Below are 10,946 nucleotides of genomic sequence, written 5' to 3'. Positions count from 1 at the left end.
CTGATGGAGGGACAGGAGAGCCCTGAGTACCAGGCCATTAGGACCTGATGGAGGGACAGTAGAGCCCTGAGTACCAGGCCATTAGGACCTGATGGAGGAACAGTAGAGCCCTGAGTACCAGGCCATTAGGACCTGATGAAGGGACAGGAGAGCCCTGAGTACCAGGCCATTAGGACCTGATGGAGGGACAGTAGAACCCTGAGTACCAGGCCATTAGGACCTGATGGAGGGACAGTAGAACCCTGAGTACCAGGCCATTAGCGACCTGATGGAGGGACAATAGAGCCCTGAGTGCCAGGCCATAAGTGACCTTATGGAGGGACAGTAGAGCCCTGAGTACCAGACCATTATGGAGCTGATGGTGGGACAATGGAGCCCTGAGTACCAGGTCATTAGTGACCTTATGGAGGGACAGTAGATCCCTGAGTATCAGGCCATTAGCGACCTGATGGAGGGACAATAGAGCCCTGAGTGCCAGGCCATTAGGACCTGATGGAGGGATGATAAAACCCTGAGTACCAGGCCATTAACAATCTGATGGAAGGACAGTAGAGCCCTGATTACCAGGCCATTAGAACTCAATGGAGGGACAGTAGAACCCTGAGTACCAGGCCATTAGGACCTGATGGAGGAACAGTAGTAGTAGGCTACTAATTGCCATCAGCGGCATCAGAGTGCAGTTTTGGAGATGCCTAGTTACCATGACTAAACGGTCACATGGAATTTGAATGCGGTCCTGACTTGTGAATACAGTCACGGTAACAGCCCTAGAAGAACCCTGGCATCATGCTGCTCTGATTGACAGGCAGTTGCCAGGGTAAGCCAGCCTACGGTAGCCGACCACAGCAGCCACTGATTTCGATACTGTACAGGCCATTAGAACACTCCACAAGGCAGCAGGTCATCATTTACACCACTGGCAATATACATCAGGACTAAGAATATATTTTTAGTCTACAGTCTACAATATGTAAATCCAGTATACTGTTTCAGGCCTATTCTCTCGTTTGAAATTAAGATTCAAGGCAGCAGGTCATCATTTTGAACAATCTAAAACTGTAAAGTTGGCCTAAAAGCAAGCTGAAGATGGTAGCTATACAGTCTATACTATTTGTTTGTGTCCAGTACACCATTTCAGCACTATTCTTTATCGTATTACATTGAGATTCAGTGTATATGGGATCCTGCATGGGTGTAATAGCGTTGGGGGACATGGTGGGACTCTCATGAGACTGAGGATAGGATTCTTTCCACAACGAACAGAAGAGGGTCTCTCCATCCGGCTCTCCACCTCTCTCCCACAATTTTTCTCTCTCCACCTCTCTTTCCTTCCATCTCCATCTCTCTCTTTCCATCTCATCTTATTTCTCTCCCCACCTCTCTACTTCCCACACCTTTTCTCTCCACCCCTCTCTCTCTCTCTCTCTCTCTCTCTCTCTCTCCACCTCTGTATTCCAACTCTCGCTCTCTACCCATATCTCTGTCTTTCTCTCCCAGGCACCAACCATATTCATCAGTGGTCCAGTGGGGGGCCACAGTGTGCTCTTCTCCTCTCCCATCCCTCTATCCTCTCCTCTCCTTTGACAGTGGAACAGACTCCAGGCGTTAGTAAATCATCTCCTCACCCCATACAGGTGAAGGCAGCTTCCGATGGAGGGTGTGATGAGGGACTGCAACTGCCTCCTCTATTCTCTTCCAACCCTCACTCGTCTTGTCTCCTCTCTCCCAATCCTCTCTCTTCTCCTTTCCCTCTCTTACTTCCCTCTCTCCTCTTCTCTCCACTGGCTATCTTCCTCCATTTCCTCCCTCCACAGGGCTGGCTAAGATTCTAGTGGTGTGGGGGCTGTGCTTTGGCAAAGTGGGTGGGGTTATATCCTTGCTGTTTGGCCCTGTCCGGGGGTGTCCTCGGATGGGGCCACAGTGTCTCCTGTCCCCTCCTGTCTCAGCCTCCAGTATTTATGCTGCAGTAGTTTGTGTCGGGGGGCTAGGGTCAGTTTGTTATATCTGGAGTACTTCTCCTGTCCTATTCGGTGTCATGCGTGAATCTAAGTGTGCGTTCTCTAATTCTCTCCTTCTTTCTTTCTCTCTCTCGGAGGACCTGAGCCCTAGGACCATGCCCCAGGACTACCTGACATGATGACTCCTTGCTGTCCCCAGTCCACCTGGCCCTGCTGCTGCTCCAGTTTCAACTGTTCTGCCTTACTATTATTCGACCATGCTGGTCATTTATGAACATTTGAACATCTTGGCCATGTTATGTTATAATCTCCACCCGGCACAGCCAGAAGAGGACGGGCCACCCCACATATGCTCTCTCTAATTCTCTCTTTCTTTCTCTCTCTCGGAGGACCTGAGCCCTAGGACCGTGCCCCAGGACTACCTGACATGATGACTCCTTGCTGTCCCCGGTCCACCTGACTGTGCTGCTGCTCCAGTTTCAACTGGTCTGCCTTGTTATTATTCGACCATGCTGGTCATTTATGAACATTTGAACATCTTGGCCATGTTCTGTTATAATCTCCACCCGGCACAGCCAGAAGAGGACTGGCCACCCCACATAGCCTGGTTCCTCTCTAGGTTTCTTCCTAGGTTTTGGCCTTTCTAGGGAGTTTTTCCTAGCCACCGTGCTTCTACACCTGCATTGCTTGCTGTTTGGGGTTTTAGGCTGGGTTTCTGTACAGCACTTTGAGATATCAGCTGATGTACGAAGGGCTATATAAATACATTTGATTTGATTTGATTTGATTCCCAGCTGCCCTACAGAGATGCTCTCAGCTCAGCTCTCTTGTCTCCTTTGACAATGAGATGAATGCATCTGAGCCCAAATTAAACACAATTCATAAATTACAAACCCAAGATGCTGCTGGATCTGTTATTCTCCTCTGCCTTCGCTGGGAACAATACCTCAGGCTGAGGTGCATGGATGAGGAGATCAATGAATGTACTCTCTGAGAGGTATGAGAGAAATGAAAATCATTCACTGCATTTTGGGATTATCATGTTATTTTGAATGCATGGGTTGATCAATGATTCATCAAATTCATTAAAAATCCTACAATGTGATTTTCTGGATGTTTTTTTCTCATTTTGTCTGTCATAGTTGAAGTGTACCTATGATGGAAATTACAGGCCTCTCATCTTTTTAAGTGGGAGAACTTGCACAATTGGTGGCTGACTTAATACTTTTTTGCCCCAATGTATGTTTGTGGAGTCTCCGACATGCCTTTTTGCGAACACCAAACGTGTTTGCTTATTTCTTTCTTTAAGGAATGGCTTTTCTGGCCATTCCACTCTTCCGTAAAGCCCAGCTCTGTGAGGTGTACGGCTTAAAGTGGTCCTATGAACAGATACTCCAATCTCCGCTGTGGAAGCTTTGCAGCTCCTTCAGGGTTATCTTTGTTGCCTCTCTGATTACTGCCCCTTTGCCTGTTCTGTGAGTTTTGGTGGGCGGCCCTATCTTCACAGGTTTGTTGTGGTGCCATATTCTTTCAATTTTTTAATATTGGATTTAATGGTGCTCTGTGGGATGTTCAAAGTTTCTGATATTTATATTTTTTTATAACCCAACCATGATCTGTACTTCTCCACAACTTTGAACCTGACCTGTTTGGAGAGCTCCTTGCTCTTCATGGTGCCGCTTGCTTGTTGGTGCCCCTTGCTTAGTGGCGTTGCTGACTCTGGGGTCTTTCTGAACAGGTGTATACAGCATATACTGAGATCATGTGAAAGATCATGTGACACTTAGATTGCACACAGGTGGACTTTATTTAATTAATTATGTGACTTCTGAAGGTAATTGTTTGCACCAGATTTATATTTATTTATTTTAATTCACTGTTTTGTGTGTATGTCTATTACATGAAATCCAAATAAAAATATATTTAAATTACAGGCTGTAATGCAACACATTAGGAAAAATATTAAGGGTGTGAATACTTTTGCAAGGCACTGTAGTTACCAAAAAAGTGTTAAACAAACCAACATGAATTTTATATTTGAGATTCTTCAAAGTAGGAAAAGGAAAGATATTCCACAAATTAACTTTTAGCAAGGCACATGTGTTAATTGAAATGCTTTCCAGGTGACTACCTCATGAAGCTGGTTGAGAGAATATCAAGGGTGTCAAAGCTGTTATCATTCTGCAGTGATATGCCATGCTATGCCATCTGGTTTGCACTTAGTGGGACTATCATTTGTTTTTCAACAGGACAATGATCCAAAAACACACACCTCCAGACTGTGAAAGGGCTATTTGACCAAGAATGAGAGTGATGACAGATGACCTGGCCTCCACAATCACCCCACCTCAACTCATTTGAGATGGTTTGGGGTGAGTTGGACCACAGAGTGAAGGAAAAGCAGCCAAAATTTGCTAAGCATATGTGGTAATTGCTTCAAGACTGTTGGAAAAGCATTCCTCATGAAGCTGCTTGAGAGAATGCCAAGAGTGTACTAAGCTGTCCTCAAGGCAAAGGGTGGCTACTTTGAAGAATCTAAAATCTAAAATATATTTTGATTTGTTTAACACTTTTTTGGTTACTACATCATTCCATATCTGCTATTTCATAGTTTGGACGTCTTATTCTACTATGTAGAAAATAGTACAAATAAAGAAAAACTCTTGAATGAGTAGGTGTGTCCACACTTTTGACTGGTACTGTATGTGATTTATTGTGCAATATGTAACATTGTGTCACAACCACATTGGTTGTGGTTACAGCACGGCACAGGTGCCTGTGATTTATTCCGCTGAGATGCACACACAAGACTGTATGAGGAAACACGTTGGCAGTATCCAGACTTTCATATCGTCATACCATCCTTCTCTCATCCAAAGACCTATGTTACTACCAGCTTAGAACACAAAGGGTCTGCTACACGTAGAGGTTGCTAGCTACATATGTTAACAAGCGCAAACGAAAAGAAACTAATTGCAAAGGCAGGCAATCCAGCTCATAAAATTAAACATATATAGGTAGATGTCACACCCTGATCTGTTTCACCTGTCTTTGTGATTGTCTCCACCCCCCTCCAGGTGTCGCCCATCTTCCCCATTATCCTCTGTGTACTTATACCTGTGTTCTGGAGGTCTGTTGCCTGTTTGTCTTGTTTGTCAAGCCAACCAATGGTTTTGTGTTTCAGCTCCTGCTTTTCCCCCAGTCTGTCTTTTGCCATTGTCCTGGTTTTTGACCCTTGCCTGTCCTGACCCTGTACCCACCCGCCTGACCACTCTGCCTGTCCTGACCCTGTACCCACCCGCCTGACCACTCTGCCTGTCCTGACCCTGTACCCACCCGCCTGACCACTCTGCCTGTCCTGACCCTGTACCCACCCGCCTGACCACTCTGCCTGTCCTGACCCTGTACCCACCCGCCTGACCCTCTGCCTGTCCTGACCCTGTACCCACCCGCCTGACCACTCTGCCTGTCCTGACCCTGTACCCACCCGCCTGACCACTCTGCCTGTCCTGACCCTGTACCCACCCGCCTGACCCTCTGCCTGTCCTGACCCTGTACCCACCCGCCTGACCACTCTGCCTGTCCTGACCCTGTACCCACCCGCCTGACCACTCTGCCTGTCCTGACCCTGTACCCACCCGCCTGACCCTCTGCCTGTCCTGACCCTGTACCCACCCGCCTGACCACTCTGCCTGTCTTGACCCTGTACCCACCCGCCTGACCACTCTGCCTGTCCTGACCCTATACCCACCCGCCTGACCACTCTGCCTGTCCTGACCCTGTACCCACCCGCCTGACCACTCTAGAGGCCTGTCCTGACCCTGTACCCACCCGCCTGACCACTCTGCCTGTCCTGACCCTGTACCCACCCGCCTGACCCTCTGCCTGTCCTGACCCTGTACCCACCCGCCTGACCACTCTGCCTGTCCTGACCCTGTACCCACCCGCCTGACCACTCTGCCTGCCCCTGACCCTGTACCCACCCGCCTGACCACTCTGCCTGTCCTGACCCTGTACCCACCCGCCTGACCACTCTGCCTGTCCTGACCCTGTACCCACCCGCCTGACCCCTCTGCCTGTCCTGACCCTGTACCCACCCCCCTGACCCTCTGCCTGTCCTGACCCTGTACCCACCCGCCTGACCACTCTGCCTGTCCTGACCCTGTACCCACCCGCCTGACCACTCTGCCTGTCCTGACCCTGTACCCACCCGCCTGACCACTCTGCCTGTCCTGACCCTGTACCCACCCGCCTGACCACTCTGCCTGCCCCTGACCCTGTACCCACCCGCCTGACCACTCTGCCTGTCCTGACCCTGTACCCACCCGCCTGACCACTCTGCCTGCCCCTGACCCTGTACCCACCCGCCTGACCACTCTGCCTGTCCTGACCCTGTACCCACCCGCCTGACCACTCTACCTGTCCTGACCCTGTACCCACCCGCCTGACCCTCTGCCTGTCCTGACCCTGTACCCACCCGCCTGACCACTCTGCCTGTCCTGACCCTGTACCCACCCGCCTGACCACTCTGCCTGTCCTGACCCTGTACCCACCCCCCTGACCACTCTGCCTGTCCTGACCCTGTACCCACCCGCCTGACCACTCTGCCTGTCCTGACCCTGTACCCACCCGCCTGACCACTCTGCCTGTCCTGACCCTGTACCCACCCGCCTGACCCTCTGCCTGTCCTGACCCTGTACCCACCCGCCTGACCACTCTGCCTGTCCTGACCCTGTACCCACCCGCCTGACCACTCTGCCTGCCCCTGACCCTGTACCCACCCGCCTGACCACTCTGCCAGCCCCTGACCCTGTACCCACCCGCCTGACCACTCTGCCTGTCCTGACCCTGTACCCACCCGCCTGACCACTCTGCCTGTCCTGACCCTGTACCCACCCGCCTGACCACTCTGCCTGCCCCTGACCCTGTACCCACCCGCCTGACCACTCTGCCTGCCCCTGACCCTGTACCCACCCGCCTGACCACTCTGCCTGTCCTGACCCTGTACCCACCCGCCTGACCACTCTGCCTGTCCTGACCCTGTACCCACCCGCCTGACCCTCTGCCTGTCCTGACCCTGTACCCACCCGCCTGACCACTCTGCCTGTCCTGACCCTGTACCCACCCGCCTGACCACTCTGCCTGTCCTGACCCTGTACCCACCCGCCTGACCACTCTGCCTGTCCTGACCCTGTACCCACCCGCCTGACCACTCTGCCTGTCCTGACCCTGTACCCACCCGCCTGACCACTCTGCCTGCCCCTGACCCTGTACCCACCCGCCTGACCACTCTGCCTGTCCTGACCCTGTACCCACCCGCCTGACCACTCTGCCTGCCCCTGACCCTGTACCCACCCGCCTGACCACTCTGCCTGTCCTGACCCTGTACCCACCCGCCTGACCACTCTGCCTGTCCTGACCCTGTACCCACCCGCCTGACCACTCTGCCTGCCCCTGACCCTGTACCCACCCGCCTGACCACTCTGCCAGCCCCTGACCCTGTACCCACCCGCCTGACCACTCTGCCTGTCCTGACCCTGTACCCACCCGCCTGACCACTCTGCCTGTCCTGACCCTGTACCCACCCGCCTGACCACTCTGCCTGCCCCTGACCCTGTACCCACCCGCCTGACCACTCTGCCTGCCCCTGACCCTGTACCCACCCGCCTGACCACTCTGCCTGACCCTGTACCCACCCGCCTGACCACTCTGCCTGCCCCTGACCCTGTACCCACCCGCCTGACCACTCTGCCTGTCCTGACCCTGTACCCACCCGCCTGACCACTCTGCCTGCCCCTGACCCTGTACCCACCCGCCTGACCACTCTGCCTGCCCCTGACCCTGTACCCACCCGCCTGACCACTCTGCCTGCCCCTGACCCTGTAGCCACCCGCCTGACCACTCTGCCTGTCCTGACCCTGTACCCACCCGCCTGACCACTCTGCCTGTCCTGACCCTGTACCCACCCGCCTGACCACTCTGCCTGTCCTGACCCTGTACCCACCCGCCTGACCACTCTGCCTGTCCTGACCCTGTACCCACCCGCCTGACCACTCTGCCTGTCCTGACCCTGTACCCACCCGCCTGACCACTCTGCCTGTCCTGACCCTGTACCCACCCGCCTGACCACTCTGCCTGTCCTGACCCTGTACCCACCCGCCTGACCACTCTGCCTGCCCCTGACCCTGTACCCACCCGCCTGACCACTCTGCCTGTCCTGACCCTGTACCCACCCGCCTGACCACTCTGCCTGCCCCTGACCCTGTACCCACCCGCCTGACCACTCTGCCTGTCCTGACCCTGTACCCACCCGCCTCACCACTCTGCCTGACCCTGTACCCACCCGCCTGACCACTCTGCCTGCCCCTGACCCTGTACCCACCCGCCTGACCACTCTTCCTGCCCCTGACCCTGTACCCCCCCGCCTGACCACTCTGCCTGCCCCTGCCCCTGTACCCACCCGCCTGACCACTCTGCCTGTCCTGACCCTGTACCCACCCGCCTGACCACTCTGCCTGTCCTGACCCTGTACCCACCCGCCTGACCCTCTGCCTGTCCTGACCCTGTACCCACCCGCCTGACCACTCTGCCTGCCCCTGACCCTGTACCCACCCGCCTGACCACTCTGCCTGTCCTGACCCTGTACCCCCCCGCCTGACCACCCTGCCTGCCCCTGACCCTGTACCCACCCGCCTGACCACTCTGCCTGCCCCTGACCCTGTACCCACCCGCCTGACCACTCTGCCTGCCCCTGACCCTGTAGCCACCCGCCTGACCACTCTGCCTGTCCTGACCCTGTACCCACCCGCCTGACCACTCTGCCTGTCCTGACCCTGTACCCACCCGCCTGACCACTCTGCCTGTCCTGACCCTGTACCCACCCGCCTGACCACTCTGCCTGTCCTGACCCTGTACCCACCCGCCTGACCACTCTGCCTGTCCTGACCCTGTACCCACCCGCCTGACCACTCTGCCTGTCCTGACCCTGTACCCACCCGCCTGACCACTCTGCCTGTCCTGACCCTGTACCCACCCGCCTGACCACTCTGCCTGCCCCTGACCCTGTACCCACCCGCCTGACCACTCTGCCTGTCCTGACCCTGTACCCACCCGCCTGACCACTCTGCCTGCCCCTGACCCTGTACCCACCCGCCTGACCACTCTGCCTGTCCTGACCCTGTACCCACCCGCCTCACCACTCTGCCTGACCCTGTACCCACCCGCCTGACCACTCTGCCTGCCCCTGACCCTGTACCCACCCGCCTGACCACTCTGCCTGCCCCTGACCCTGTACCCACCCGCCTGACCACTCTGCCTGCCCCTGACCCTGTACCCACCCGCCTGACCACTCTGCCTGTCCTGACCCTGTACCCACCCGCCTGACCACTCTGCCTGTCCTGACCCTGTACCCACCCGCCTGACCACTCTGCCTGCCCCTGACCCTGTACCCACCCGCCTGACCACTCTGCCAGCCCCTGACCCTGTACCCACCCGCCTGACCACTCTGCCTGTCCTGACCCTGTACCCACCCGCCTGACCACTCTGCCTGTCCTGACCCTGTACCCACCCGCCTGACCACTCTGCCTGCCCCTGACCCTGTACCCACCCGCCTGACCACTCTGCCTGCCCCTGACCCTGTACCCACCCGCCTGACCACTCTGCCTGACCCTGTACCCACCCGCCTGACCACTCTGCCTGCCCCTGACCCTGTACCCACCCGCCTGACCACTCTGCCTGTCCTGACCCTGTACCCACCCGCCTGACCACTCTGCCTGCCCCTGACCCTGTACCCACCCGCCTGACCACTCTGCCTGCCCCTGACCCTGTACCCACCCGCCTGACCACTCTGCCTGCCCCTGACCCTGTAGCCACCCGCCTGACCACTCTGCCTGTCCTGACCCTGTACCCACCCGCCTGACCACTCTGCCTGTCCTGACCCTGTACCCACCCGCCTGACCACTCTGCCTGTCCTGACCCTGTACCCACCCGCCTGACCACTCTGCCTGTCCTGACCCTGTACCCACCCGCCTGACCACTCTGCCTGTCCTGACCCTGTACCCACCCGCCTGACCACTCTGCCTGTCCTGACCCTGTACCCACCCGCCTGACCACTCTGCCTGTCCTGACCCTGTACCCACCCGCCTGACCACTCTGCCTGCCCCTGACCCTGTACCCACCCGCCTGACCACTCTGCCTGTCCTGACCCTGTACCCACCCGCCTTACCACTCTGCCTGCCCCTGACCCTGTACCCACCCGCCTGACCACTCTGCCTGTCCTGACCCTGTACCCACCCGCCTCACCACTCTGCCTGACCCTGTACCCACCCGCCTGACCACTCTGCCTGCCCCTGACCCTGTACCCACCCGCCTGACCACTCTGCCTGACCCTGTACCCACCCGCCTGACCACTCTGCCTGCCCCTGACCCTGTACCCACCCGCCTGACCACTCTGCCTGTCCTGACCCTGTACCCACCCGCCTGACCACTCTGCCTGCCCCTGACCCTGTACCCACCCGCCTGACCACTCTGACTGCCCCTGACCCTGTACCCACCCGCCTGACCACTCTGCCTGCCCCTGACCCTGTAGCCACCCGCCTGACCACTCTGCCTGTCCTGACCCTGTACCCACCCGCCTGACCACTCTGCCTGTCCTGACCCTGTACCCACCCGCCTGACCACTCTGCCTGTCCTGACCCTGTACCCACCCGCCTGACCACTCTGCCTGTCCTGACCCTGTACCTACCCGCCTGACCACTCTGCCTGTCCTGACCCTGTACCCACCCGCCTGACCACTCTGCCTGTCCTGACCCTGTACCCACCCGCCTGACCACTCTGCCTGTCCTGACCCTGTACCCACCCGCCTGACCACTCTGCCTGCCCCTGACCCTGTACCCACCCGCCTGACCACTCTGCCTGCCCCTGACCCTGTAGCCACCCGCCTGACCACTCTGCCTGTCCTGACCCTGTACCCACCCGCCTGACCACTCT

Source organism: Oncorhynchus keta, chromosome 1 (genome assembly GCF_023373465.1).
Source record: "Oncorhynchus keta strain PuntledgeMale-10-30-2019 chromosome 1, Oket_V2, whole genome shotgun sequence".
Classification (NCBI taxonomy): domain Eukaryota; kingdom Metazoa; phylum Chordata; class Actinopteri; order Salmoniformes; family Salmonidae; genus Oncorhynchus; species Oncorhynchus keta.
Note: the sequence above shows the minus strand (reverse complement) of the source record.